The sequence below is a fragment of the Wolffia australiana genome, chromosome 7 (genome assembly GCF_029677425.1).
Source record: "Wolffia australiana isolate 7733 chromosome 7, ASM2967742v1".
Classification (NCBI taxonomy): Eukaryota; Viridiplantae; Streptophyta; class Magnoliopsida; order Alismatales; family Araceae; genus Wolffia; species Wolffia australiana.
In genome coordinates, this window is record NC_135841.1 from 10170508 (window position 1) to 10185034 (window position 14527).

The following is a 14527-nucleotide window of genomic DNA, read 5'->3' on the forward strand; positions in this document are numbered from 1 at the left end:
GAAGCTATTGCCAAGACAGATGTGATTGATGCAGGGGCTGCATTCTTCACGAGATGCTAAAACATGATCTATTGTGTACGCAAAAGGTACCAGTAAGAAGGGAAAACTCCTAAAGCTACATAGAAGATCTCGCATGAAGAATGGGAGTTTCTTAAGGAGTTTGCCTTCTTACTGGTACCTTTTGCGTACACAATAGATCATGTTAGGGGATCAGAGGAGTCTGTTTTTGGGGATGTCCTCCTCCTTGTGCGGGTGTTAACATGACACATGGAGGATGTCATGAAGCGGACTATTGAGTCCACGTTGTTCACCAGCAAGAGACTGCCTTAAGATCAACGAGCATCATTGCAACATACAGTTGTCTCCATGTAGAAAAAACTAGCCGATTCTGAGAAGTTGTTGTGGAACAATGATGTCATCCTCGCTGTTGCATTGCTTGACCCACTTCGCAAGGGGTCAATGTTTGACTAGGCATCCTATTTGAAGGCTGTATCCTTTTTTTGAGGAATTCTCCCTACTACACCGTCCTCTTCCCATGACCGATGTGATACAACAATGCCTCGACAACAACAAGTATCAAAGGCTTGGATCAATCAGGCCCTTAGCAGCAAACTGCCTACAAGGACAACCTCACCAGCTTCCCCTTTTGGAGGAATTAGAGACATCCCTACGTACAACACACCAAGGAGGGGGAGAGTCTGCACGTGCATGGTGGGGTTCTTAAGGTGCTCTTGTCTATCCAGTATTATCAAAAATTGCACATGACTTTCTATAATGTGTGCTACGTTGTACTCATTAGAATGGTTGTACTCCGTTGGTAGAGCAGTTGTCACTTACGAGAGAGAGCGTTTGGAGGGAATGTGATGCCGGATGTCAATGACGTCGTCCGATCAGTATGGAGAGCGATGGTTCGGTACCGAGATAGTGATGTCGGACGTCGACGGTGTCATCGTCCGATGGACAGATAAACCCTAAATGGATATATGTAACTATGATGCAATGAATGTGTCCTACGTGTCGTGCGACGACTCGATGGAGATGACGAACTCCTAGCTCGAAAGGGGTTGCCGTGCGACGAAGACGGTGGCCTCTCGAGCCTCGTCGAAGGGGACAAAGGCATCTACGACAGCTAATGGAGTTAATCCATAGGGGCCCACACGTAACATATGGGCTCGTCTGTACTGGTAAAGACGCTCAAAGATCATAATTATCTCTCAATTTTCGTCTCTCACCTATCTAGCCCGAGCGCGGTAGAGACTCTCGACAGTATATGACAAATGATGATATAACGAGCGAGTAGGAGGACAGCGTACCTCTTTAGCACGTCTTGTTATGGAGATTTATCGTCAATTGCGGCAGCCGGTGAAGGTGGCGGTGGAGGGAAGCCGAAGAGGCGTCGACGAGGTTTGACTGGTGTAACAGCGTCGGAGCGGTAGGTCAGAGATCAGAGGAGAGGAGAGGCAAGGGGCAATTGGTGTCAACACAACCCAAGCAGTCAGCCAAGATCGGCGGGCATGACCTTGGGTAGATCAGTGCTGGCGGAGTCGAACAGCGGATGCTAGCGGCTAGAGACATCACATCGGTGGAGGGCCCGACTCAATGATCAGCGGGCATCGAGCGTTGTCGGCTAACCAGGGCACAAGGGTCCCACGCTCAAGCCAACGATGTTAAGGGGGGAAGCACGTTGACTATGAGATGGCCTGCGACATTGTTTTCCCAGCACTCCGGCAAGCAACCTGCGTGCACTGATGGAGGATAGCTACATGGTGTGGTAACCATCCGGCAGCATACCACCTTGGTGGATCTCCGTGCAGAGACGGTTCGGCGGTTGGTTGCTCAACGGACGATCGCAGGAATGGTGCGGGTGGTCCTAATGTGTCACCGATGCAGTTCACAGCATGGTGTACGTGGGCCAAAGTCCTCCCATCGCATGCCGTTATCGATTGTTACTTATGCGATGGACGGCGGATTGGGCGGGGCACTATTCGTGGTCAACTCGGAGCCGGGTGGGAGAGCAGCCGTCATCGTCTGTCGTAGGACAGAGCCACTCAGGCTCGTTGCACAATCGTGGGCCAACGATCTGCGGAGGAGCAGTGAGTTACAGGTGGCCGATACGTCCGCAGAGGTAGCGACATGCTTGGGAGGAACAGCCGAAGGGGAGCGAGAAGACGGTATCCCCTTGTTCTTCCTCCCAACTCCTTCACCTTGCCCTCAATCCTCTTCCCTCTCCCTCTCCGTTCTCCTCTTCTTTCTCTCACGGTGAGACCTGGATGTTGAATGATAACTGCCACAAGAAATTCCATATATGCTGTCCTAAGGGACCCATCTCTCCCTTATGTGGGGGTCAAGATGGCTCCCTTAGGTAGGTCCAATATGGGGTTCATTAAGGGGCCCTTATACATGAGGTCCCCTTTTACAACAAAACAAAGAAACTAAAAGATATAAAGACAAGGCCACATGGCGCATGACGAACACAACATGACACAAAGACATAGACTCGATGTAAACGAAAACACGAGCATGATAAAACAGCAAATAGGATGAGCACGAGTCGACGAGAAATTCAGGATGTGTGATGGCGGTCGTGCTTTTTTCACCCAAGGTGTTAAAACCGGATGTCTTCTCTGACGCCCTTGCGTGGCTGTCGGATGGGATGCGAACCGGCGGGCTGTCAACGACGATGGTGGCGGCTTGGCTGACGCCATTGACGGGGCAAGATGATGTGCTCCATCAGAATGAGAATTGAGGCACTTGTCTGTGTAAAGTGTTGGTGTCGAGGAGAAAAAACTAAATGGTACAACATTTATCTTGAAGGTGATATTGATGTTGACCCAGATCTATCAAGTATGATTCTCATTTGTCATCTAGCGGTAGGACATTTGTGATGCCAAACTGCATGGGGTTTATGATGAAGTCCGTGCAGCATTGTGATGCTGAATCTAACTTTTTTCCGAAAAAGGAGAAGCATTTTCTTTCATTACTTTTTTGTTAATAAAAGTACATTGTTTGAAGCTGGTTGGACATGTGATACTTTTTACTTTATATCTGAGTATTACACCCAATATTACCTAAGCCATAAATACCATTACAAGTGCCATGATGTCAGTTGATGAACCAACAACACAACATCAACGCATACCACGTCTGAGTATGTGACTACTCCTTCAATGGCTGGTGAATAAACCACAAGACTTAACTGTGCACGTCATCAACTCTGATTCTGAAGATGACAACGACAATAATGGCAGGCCTGTCATAAATTATAGAGACAACAATATCAATGCCCCTCAATTCTCACTAGAGCAAATTGAATTGATCAATGCCAGTTAGATACGAGTCCTTGCAAGCCTGTCATAAATTGAGCCATACCAAAGCCACACATCCTAGTGAGTCATCATCCATTTCCTAAGCCATGGGCTAACCGCACTTACTTGACCCGCTACAACTTCATCCTAGTAATGATTAACCTTGTCGAGTTTCAGGTTCCCCACAACCTCTATAAATGGGAAAATCTATCACCCAAAGGTGTCGGCGGGGGAAATGGATGGCTTGTGAGATGAAAGCCTATGATGTTTGTTATATTTATGTACCATCAGGCGTGCTTTATAGTGTATATTTTGCCAAGTTCCAACAACTTGACATCAATGTGGAACATTAATTTACCATTAATTTTATAATAATGTTTCATCAATGTACATACACTGTCCATCAATGTACATACACTGTCCATCAATGTTCATATTGTGCGTTGGTCGTTATCCATTCTGTATTTCGTTATCCATTACAAGTACTATTTCATACATATCATGGGTTATCTGTTCCAACATCTAATTCGATATTGTTATCATTATCGTTAACCTCTTAACGATATCAACATCAGATATCATTATCAAACAAACAATGCCTGGAACCGTTATCCGTCCAGTAATTGATAACGATATTCGTCATCGATATCCGATACCGATGTCGTCCGCATCCAACATTTTTCTTCATACAGATAACATATTATCTGATTACGGATAATGCACACGGATATCATTAGTCACACCCCAAATGGCACTCTTATTAGTGTCTCTCCGGACTCTTGAATTGTCCTTAATCTTGGATTTTGTTCCTTGTTACAATAAGTTAAGGTAGATTCACTAGAATTCCAACCAGTATCCTATAAAATATTAAGGCTGCTAGCTTAAATCCTAGCCAACAAAAAAGATAGACCCACTCCTAATGGGTGGTGTGCCTGGCCTGTGTCCAACTCCATATCAGGAGTGCCCCTCTAGGTCACAAGGACCTCTAAATCTAAAGACCTATTCATCGTTTAGCACCCTACTTTTTTGGGGCATAGACTCCAAAAAGGACCATCTTGAACCTCCTTGTCCCATAGAAATTTATCCGTCTAAAAGGAACATTCTTAGGCAATTCATGCTATATGTTTGAAACTCTATCTCTAATAATATGCATTAATAATGTTGTATGGATGATAAATCTATATTATTTTCCATATATATATATATTATTTTCCATGAACTAAATATCCAAGTGAACATTTTATCATAGTGTTATCAATTATTTGACATCATCACAGTTTGAACCAAAGTCTTAAATTTTATGCATTATTAATATCATGTTGATTATTTTCACTAACATCACTTAGTCTCTTAGGAGACAACTTGGTGGCGACGACTTCAACTCACCATCTTCGGACGCGCCACCACAGTCATCCGAGACACCTCACATCCTAACTCGTCATCAATGTCAACTGAAGAATCACAATGATGACGACCACATCAGCACACCAACAATGGACGCGCCTCCACTTACGCATGACATATCCCGCGTCACGACACGTCGCCAATGATAATTGTAGAACCACTCGTGACATGATGAGTCGACACGTCGCCTCATCCTTGACGGTTCTTTTATTTGTTATTTTCTCTTTCCTCCTAGGCCTATATGTAGGCCAATGTTGCAAAAGAACAGTTAGTGAGTTTATTTCAAAAATTGAAGTTTTTCTTCTTGGAAGACTCACCCCATCCTTCCCGTCCCATTCTGGTTGCCGCCGCCGCTGATCGTCGCCCCGCACTGCGCCCTTGGCCACCGCCTTGCGCCCCCGCCGCCTACGCCCATCGCTCCAGCCTCCGCGCCCCTGTTCCTTGGCCGCCTGCGTCCTTGGCCGCTGCCCCCCGCCCAGGCTGCCCCGTGCCCTAGGCCGCTACCCGTGCCAGGCCGCCTGCACAAGGGTCCTCCCTGCGCAGGCGCCCGCCCACCAGGCCGCCCGCACAGGCCGCCCGCCGGCAAAAGCATCCGCCCCTCACAGGCGCCCACCTACACAAGTGCTCGCTCACACGGGCCGCCCGCCTGCACAGGAGTCCGCCCCTCGCAGGTGCCCGCCACACAGACGTCCGCTCCACGCAGGCGCCTATCGCAGCCCCTCTGCCTGTGCCCGTAGAGTCCTTGGCCACCAAAACGCACCCGTCATGCCCTTGGACGCCCTCACAGCCACTGGTCACCACGCATATCGTTTAGGTGTCGGGGCGCTGCAACACCCTATCGAAGCGCAGGTCAATCGTCCCGCCAACGATGCGTCGAGAATTCCCCGTAGCCTCTCCACGCACTATTGAGTGCCGAGGTACTTCTTTGGTGCCGTGTTCTTCGTCCAATATTGTACGAGTGTTCATCCACCGCCTTCGGATTATATTTGGATTTTGAATCCTCAAGCGAACAGATTGAATAGGGCTTTCAATCTTCTATCGATCGCCCGTTCGAAGTTATTGATTTTGGTGCTTTGCATCACTACGGTGGTTGTAAGACAATACTCCCGGCCTCGACGAGGAGAGGGGCTGCACCATCAGTATTTTCACCAGATTTAGTTTTCAAACTTGATCGTGTGATTTGTGGTCTGTTTTATCCCGTCGCCCCTAGTTGTCTAGTATCCAGTTCCGTCATCACCTAGCTCTGTCACATCTACTCATCCTGCATCTCAACTAATTTATTTCTGATGATCTTTGGAGTTTCTAGAATGCACAGGTGTCACGCGGTCAAGTCTGAAGCTAAGAATAATGTGTGGATCAAACATGTGCTGGCTTGTATGCTTGGACAGGAACATTGAGCAACATTTTCTTGTGCATTGGAAGTATCTTTGGACAGCTTAAGATTGCTTTGAGGTTGCACATAGAGGGTAGGGCTAGGTGTTGGGTTCAAGGGGCCTTGACTTGGATGAATAAATCTAAAACGATGCGCAGCGGAAGTCTTTTGCGAATCAAACGGCATCAACCCAAACATTGAAACGAGTTACCTTTGCACGAATCTGATTCGTGATTTCTTCGATCCCGGAGCGAGACGAGTCAAGCTGCTCAAGTGTGCAGCCTCTAGACGTATCCACGCGATCCTCGGCATGTCGGATCTCCTCCTTCTCGTAGACGAGCCCCGTTCGATCTCGGTCGGCGTCGTTACGTCGTCCCGATCACATCAGGGCTGGAGAGGGGCTGTGGGGAGAGTGGAGAAGAAGGGGAAGACCCCTAAAAAATTCTGGCCTGGGTGAATTTCATTCATGGCCTTCCCCTATTTATACTAAGTGGGTATTTTTCATAAAAACCCCCAAAACTTAAGTATATCTTCCAATGTCCAAAAGATCATTTGCGTGCGACCCTCTAGGCCCATGTATCAGTCTAGTTAACGACTCCAGCGGCCCAATAACCTTTATTGGCCTTCCAAATTAATTAACGTTATCATCATATAGATTAATTAATGTCAGATTGATTTAACCCAAGATAGGTCGAGACTCTGACACGTGGGGTGCCAAGCTACACCTCGTGTCCTAGAAGATACAAAGGAGTGTGTATCGACTCACTCATGGAACCTGTTCGTCATCGATTACCGTGTATGTATAATCCTTCATCCACTTGACGCTCCTTGGACGACTTAGGGTATGGTCAACTGTCAAACCCTAATCAATCATCCGAGTTAGTACTGATGCATTCGGAAATCATCGGAGAACTCTTCTCCGATATTTCACTGCCTTGGCCAAGGACTTCATCGCATCATCTTCCTTGAGCTGTCACCTCTTATACCGAGGGTGGACAATCCCATCTTGAGCACTCAATCGCCTTCGTGTACTTCTTGATGCACCCGAACTAAGACCGTTTAGAATCCCATGATTAGAGACTCGTTTGCCAGAGCCAAAGTACAACCGTCTGTCCACAAGACGTCTTTGGTGTCTCAGGTCTAAGGACCACTTACACAACCGTGATGTGAATCAACCTGATTGACAGTTCGGTATAATACCATTCAGGGATTCGTACGGATCAATTCAGTGAACTCTTTCCACTAAAGAGCATCCACTATCTATCCTTAGTGTCGGCACACTGATGGTTACGGGACCGGCCATACTCATCATATGAGTGAGGCTAGATAGTGCTATTCTATCCGGATACTTTAATGTCCTTCTCGTGTATCCTTTGAATAGGAATGTTTAGAACACATGCTTAAAGACGAGTGATCTCCACATTACGATCTCATCATAATTCACTAAGTCCGATCATGTATTCATGGACTTCATTATACGCATCACACGTGCACTATAATGAATGTGGAACGAGATGTGGAATGTGTGATTGGCTTGCCGGCCACATATATTTCCATCACTAGGCCCATAGCATAAAATCAGGACAGTGCATTATCATGAGCAAAATTACATCAAGGACGTAGCCAATACAAAAGGGAGGCACAAGGCCAATACAAAAGTAACGAGACAAGGCACAGCTCAGGCCATTTGGTATTGGCGCTCCTACGCTTTGAGGCCATTGGGTAGTGGCAGCATGCCCTGATCCGTACAAGCACCATGTGGGCCTTGGCTTCAACGATGAGGGACATGCGTCACCACCTGCGATTCGTGTGATTTTCATGCTACGAACTCGGCTTCCAATCCCGAGTCCAAGTATGCGGGCATATCAGACCTCTACGTAGGAATGCTACCTACTTTAGGGCCTTACAATAGGGCTTAGGTGCATTAATCTGAAGAAGTGAACTTTTATGAGACCATTACTGAAACTAACATTAGATAACATCCCACATTAACTTCAAATTCTGCTAATCATGCCAATAACAAGTGAAAGAGAATTAATAAACCAAAGAAGGATCAACACAATATGTTGGACATTTGAACTTCAATTATTATATCCGGCTATAATTTGCAGCTCATGAGAAACTTTATAGTTTCATCAAACACAAGCAATAGTTTTTATTTGTTCAATAAACTTTTATTAGACCTTAACATGGTTAACACATCAAAAGCAATTTGTTGACCCCAAATTCACTACATCTAACACTAGATAACATCCCACATTCATGTCAAACATGATATACTATGGATGAATGACATGCCTTATACCACATAATATAATTCTACTATCACCAAATTAATCTCTTAGGATCCACATCAAAATCTAGTCACAATGATAGTCTTGAAAAGCCTAGTTCTGTGAGAATGTGTCCCACCTTTCAGATCACACTCTATCTTTCTCCATCTTTTTCTGTCTTTATTTCTCTCTCGCTACTTCTCTCTTTATCGTTTTCTTTTTTCTCTGTATCTATACATCCGGATCGTCCCGGACGAGGACGGTGGACGAGGACGGGACAAGCCTCGTCCACCTGACCATCCGGTGAGTGACCCGGGACGATGGACGGGACGATAGGTCGTCCGGATCGTCTCATCCTGCATACGCTGGGATGATGTTTCGATCCGTCCCAAGTCCATGGGACGAAATTTTGTCCCATGGGACGAAAATAAACGAAATTTCAGCCGCCCCTGCCCAGCTGCCCTAGCCTTTTGAAATCAAATCGGCAGGACTGCCGAGTGCCAACTGCCGAGTGCCGACTACCGACTGCGTGTCTGCGTGAGTTGCTGGCCTGCTGTCTGGTGAGGAGAGGACAAGAGGTGTCCTGGCTTGGCTTGGAGAGGTGTCCTGACTATCTTGGCTTGGAGAGGTGGAACCAACCTGCTGGAGCACGAATCGGCGAGTGGAGTGAGATTTTCGCAAGGTACGTATCTATCTCTCGTTTTAATTTGTAAATCTTCTCTCTCAATCTCTCTCAAACTCTGCTTTTAATTTGTTAATTTTTTTTCTCGATCTGTGGTTTTAATTTTTTCATTTTCTCTCACGATATCTCTCAAACTCTGGTTCTATTTGTCAATCCCTATCTGACCTCCCAACTTCTCTTTCTCCCTATTTCAAATTCTCATTTTCCCTATTTCTCTACCCCTAGTTCCCCATATCTCCAATTCTCTTCTATGGCAATTCGTGAAGGTGAAGTGTGGAAATTTCCCGTTCACACTGATTTTCTTAGTCGTTCTCTCCTGGTGAGTTTTGCAAAAAAAATTTCCATGCTATATCTGATATTCTTCCTTCATGTTGATCTTCTTCCATACCATATCTGATCATACGCTTCAGACTTCACTAAAGGAACAATCATTGCTCTCTGATCTTCCTCTCTGATATCCCTATTTCTTTTTCTCCCTTTCTCAAATTCTCATTCTCCCTATTTGTCAATCCCTCTCTGACCTCCCAACTTATCTTTCTCCCTATTTCAAATTCTCATTTTCCCTATTTCTTGATCCTTTTTGATCCCCCTATTTCTCTACCCCAGTTCCCCATATCTCCAATTCTCCATCTTTCTATTTCACCATCCATCTCTTATCTCCCTACTTATCTATCCCCCTATCTCCAATTCTCCATCTTTCTATTTCACCATCCATCGCTTATCTCCCTATTTCTCTTTCTCCCTATCTCAATTCCTATGTTTCTATCTCCCAAATTTAAATTTCTCCATCTTTCTTTTTCTCTATCCCTTTTTGACTTCTACTGACTTTGCTTTTGTGTTCTTTCTAGCACTCTCTACCTTATCAACGATTCTAGGCATTCCTTCTTTCCATCCCTCACTGTCCACGGAGACTTCTTTGACCCTGCTTTTGTGTTCTTTGCAGCTCTCTCTTTCTCGCTCTGTACCCTTTCAACGATCTGTAGGCATTCCTTATTCTCCATCTTTTTTTTCAATATCTCAGTGGCTGTTTAATTAACTCTGGTTTTGTGTTCTATCTTGATTTCCCTCTCTAATTCCTTAGCTCTAATTAGCACACACTCTCTCTATGTACGGATTTCTGTAATACAAAACAATTACTATTTTAAAACAACAAGTAGTATTTGAAATACTTTTTAGGGGTTCTGCATGATGTTTAATTTAAGCGGAGTTTGCTATGTGTATTGGTTTTTCTAAAACAAAAAATCACAATTTTAAATAAGTCTGTTGGGGAATTAAGTTGTTTTTCAAAGCATTTTCTAGGATTTTGTCCTACTGTTAAAATTTTCAAAGGTCATTATGTTCATTAGTGTGGTTAAAAAAACATTATTATTTATAGAGTCATTTGTAGATATGGAATCCACATCTGTTACCACTCCGAAGTCAACAGCTAGAGCCACGGTGTCTGAGTCGGAGGAGTGCGACGTGGTAGAGATCGATGACGATGTGTCATCTCGAAGTGGCAGGCGCAAGCGGTCTAAAGTTTTAGACCGATTTATAGAACTCGGCCCAGACGAGTATCAGTGTACGTTGTGTCTAGCACAAAACCCCGATCATAAGGTCATTATCAGAAGGAATAAGGATAAGAGCACGAACGTGTCTGGAGAATGTAGAGAAGGCGCATCGCAAAATTCACGATCAAATGAAGGGCGTCCCCAAGAATCAGAAGACGCTGTTCGAGTATGACTTCTTGTCAGCGAAACTTTACTTATGTGGCATCTCCACGGAGCACACGAAGGAAGAGTTTGTCCGATTCATATGCGACAACGATCTTCCATGGCAACTCGTGAAGAAGAAGTCATTCAAAAGATTATGGTACTACGGGACACAGTCCGTTGGCGATGTCCCTGGCCCTGATGCGGTGAAAGCAACAACGGCTGCCATGTATACAGAAGTCCGACTGAAGCTTGTAGAGATGTTTGCTGGAATTCATAGCGTCTCACTAACAGTGGATGCGTGGACGTCAGGAAACAACCTCTCCCTTCTAGGGGTAACCGCCCACTAGATCGACGGCGATTGGAAGCTGTGCGATCTACTACTTGCAATCCGGCGGATCAGGGGGTCTCATTGCGGCACAAACCTGGCGAATCTCGTTGTGGAGGTTGCATATCAGTATGGGATAGAGTCGAAGCTCTGTGCCATTACGACGGACAACACGTATAACAACAGAACTATGATGGCGTCGATTGTAGCTCAGCTGCATTCCGTAAATCCAGATTTCACTATGGATAGGCATGTACCGTGCGTAGCACATGTTCTGAACCTTGTAGTCCAAGCCGGACTAAAGATTATACGTAACCCTGAAGCACCAGATGTTGGCACAATACGGGTTCGAGATCTTCGGCCATATGCTGCGTTGCGGACGAATGAACTCATCGACTCGCAAGGTGACGACTTCAGTTCACCGTCTTATGCACCCTTGGGAGTAGGCGTCTCACACGTCAGAGCCATCGTCAATGCCATTCAGGGGTCCACTCAGAGGATGGAGAAATATGAAGATATGTGCAAGATGTTTGAACTTCCTGACGCGAACAAGATAAAGGTGGACTGCCCAACACGCTGGAACTCCACATTCAAGATGTTAGAGCATGCTCTTGCAAAGAAGGAAGTGCTAGACCATATGGCAGTGAGGTTCCTTGCCACACCATCTAAGGACTACGCACTATTTCAAGAGGACTGGGATTTAATAGAGGAATATAATCTCTTTGCCAATCACCGACGTGATGTCGTTGATCTCAGACCTCAGGGCCCAACTAGAACATGCTATGGCTTATGCCGGGTCTACCTTGGACGACGAGCGGAGGCAAGCGTTGCGCTCCGCCTGCTCTGCAATGTACAATAAGTTGATGCAATATGCAGATGTCATTTGGGCCAACAAGACAGTGGCGACAGCGGGAACCCTGGACCCATTCTCCAAGATAGAGGTCGTGCATCCGTCGTTTCGTGAAGACGTGCTTTCATACATCGGCGGTCTTCTCGACAGTGCGGGTACCACGAGCACAACTGGGTGTGATTCAGAGCAGGATGAGGGAGCTGGAAGACACCGTTCGGGTCAGTTTGCGTCCACCAAGCGACACTATATGCGTCCGGGCAAGTCTCGACGCCCACGTGCAACACCTCGGCAGGAGATGGAGAAGTACCTAAATATCCCGTGTAGTGAAGAGGAAGACAGTCCACTGTGTTGGTGGAAGGACGTTGGAACTCGGTACTTCCCGAATTTGACAAAAATTGCATCCCAATTTCTGGCCGTAAGCCCAACAAGTGCACCAGTAGAGCGGCTATTTTCCATTGGTCGAGGCATCACCACGTACCGCAGAGGTCGCCTAGATGCAGACAACATAGAGATGTTGATGATGCTCCGTGCATGGTTCCGCCGCGCAGAGCAGCGCTTGACTGACTCAAAGGACGACTTTGACGATTACGACAGCTCTTCGGACGGTGAGTTACATGACCCTTGCTCCTTGCAATTTTTTTTTGTTCTACCATTTTTTTTACCTAACTTGCCCCTTGCAATTTGACTGGCTGACAGCGTAACAACGGTAAAAGAGGAAGGGGCCCCACCGATTTACGTCCCTCTCCATTTACAATAAGTCAGTCTTCTAAACCGGCTTTCTTCTTCTTCGTCTTCGTCTAGGCCTCATTTCTTACTTTCTTCATCTCTTGCTATCCATTCATATCTCTACTGACCTCCTTTTTGTCTAATTTTCTTCGTCTCCTTATTCTTCTTATTTTTTGTTATTTTCTTATTGTCCTCTTTCTTCTTCTCATTTTCATATTCTCCACATTCTTCTTCTTCTTTTCTGGTATTTTCTTCTTCTCCTCTTTCTTCTAGTTCCCTCCTAATTTTCCTCTTCTTCTAGTTTCCTCTCCTAATTTTCTGGTATTTTCCTCTTCGGTAGTTTCTTATTCTTCTAATTTTCCACTTCTTATTCCTCTTCTTTTTCTTCTAATTTCCCTCTCACAGTCGTTCAATCTCTGATTTCCTCTTCTTCTCCTTTTTTCTCCTGATTTTTCTCTTAAACTTTTTCAATCTACGATTTTATACATAGCTTCTCCAACACCTGATTTGTTCTTCTACGACTACTACTATCACTGCTGCTTCACTCTCCTTATTCTTTTTCTTCTTTTCTGGTATTTTCTTCTTCTCCTTTTTCTTCTAGTTTCCTCCTAATTTTCCTCTTCTTCTAGTTTCCTCTCCTAATTTTCTGGTATTTTCCACTTCGGTAGTTTCTTCTTCTTCTAATTTTCCACTTCTTATTCCTCTTCTTTTTCTTCTAATTTCCCTCTTACAGTCGTTCAATCTCTGATTTCCTCTTCTTCTCCTTTTTTTTCCTGGTTTTTCTCTTAAACTTTTTGAATCTACGATTTTATACATAGCTTCTCCAACACCTGATTTGTTCTTCTACGACTACTACTATCACTGCTGCTTCACTCTCCTTATTCTTTTTCTTCTTTTCTGGTATTTTCTTCTTCTCCTCTTTCTTCTAGTTTCCTCCTAATTTTCCTCTTCTTCTAGTTTCCTCTCCTAATTTTCTGGTATTTTCCTCTTCGGTAGTTTCTTCTTCTTCTAATTTTCCACTTCTTATTCCTCTTCTTTTTCTTCTAATTTCCCTCTTACAGTCGTTCAATCTCTGATTTCCTCTTCTTCTCCTTTTTTCTCCTGATTTTTCTCTTAAACTTTTTCAATCTCCGATTTTATACATAGCTTCTCCAACACCTGATTTGTTCTTCTACGACTACTACTATCACTGCTGCTTCACTCTCCTTATTCTTCTTCTTCTTTTCTGGTATTTTATAGTACTTAATTATTCAATGTCTGATTTCTTCTACTAATTCTTGAATCTCTGATTTCTTCTTCTTCGTCTCCCTTACTTGTATTACCTGCAGGGTTTTCAACTCAACGGTGACTGCTTTTGCGCAAGGGTGATGGATGGGGGCACGACGTCCGCCTCAACCTTCATCCCAGTTCCTCAACAACGATTTCATTTTCTCTTTCACTAACACTGTTTCTGGACCTTGTTGTTCCAACATTTAATTTTTTTTTATGTGGGGAACACTTTGTAAGTTGGGCAATTATTTTGAATGTTAAAGTCATTACAAAAATTCCTTATGTTTGTTCTCCACTGCGAAACGCAGAAAAATGATAAGTCACAGAAAACCTTGAGTAAGATTGTAATACCGTAAATAAATATCAATATTACACTACTTATGACAGGTAAGAGAATTATAATTATCAGATTTAGGTATATTAAATTGACGTGAGTTTTGATTTCTTATTTATCTAAATCTTTTCTTGGAGTTGAAGTTCAATGCCAGCTTTAGGTAAATGAAATAGTAAATAGAAGAACGTAAATTACTATTAACATAATAAATTAATACTAAAAATGGGCTGATGAGCACAATTTGTTGATAATCAACCTATATTCCTGTTTAATCTCAATGATATTCTCCCAGG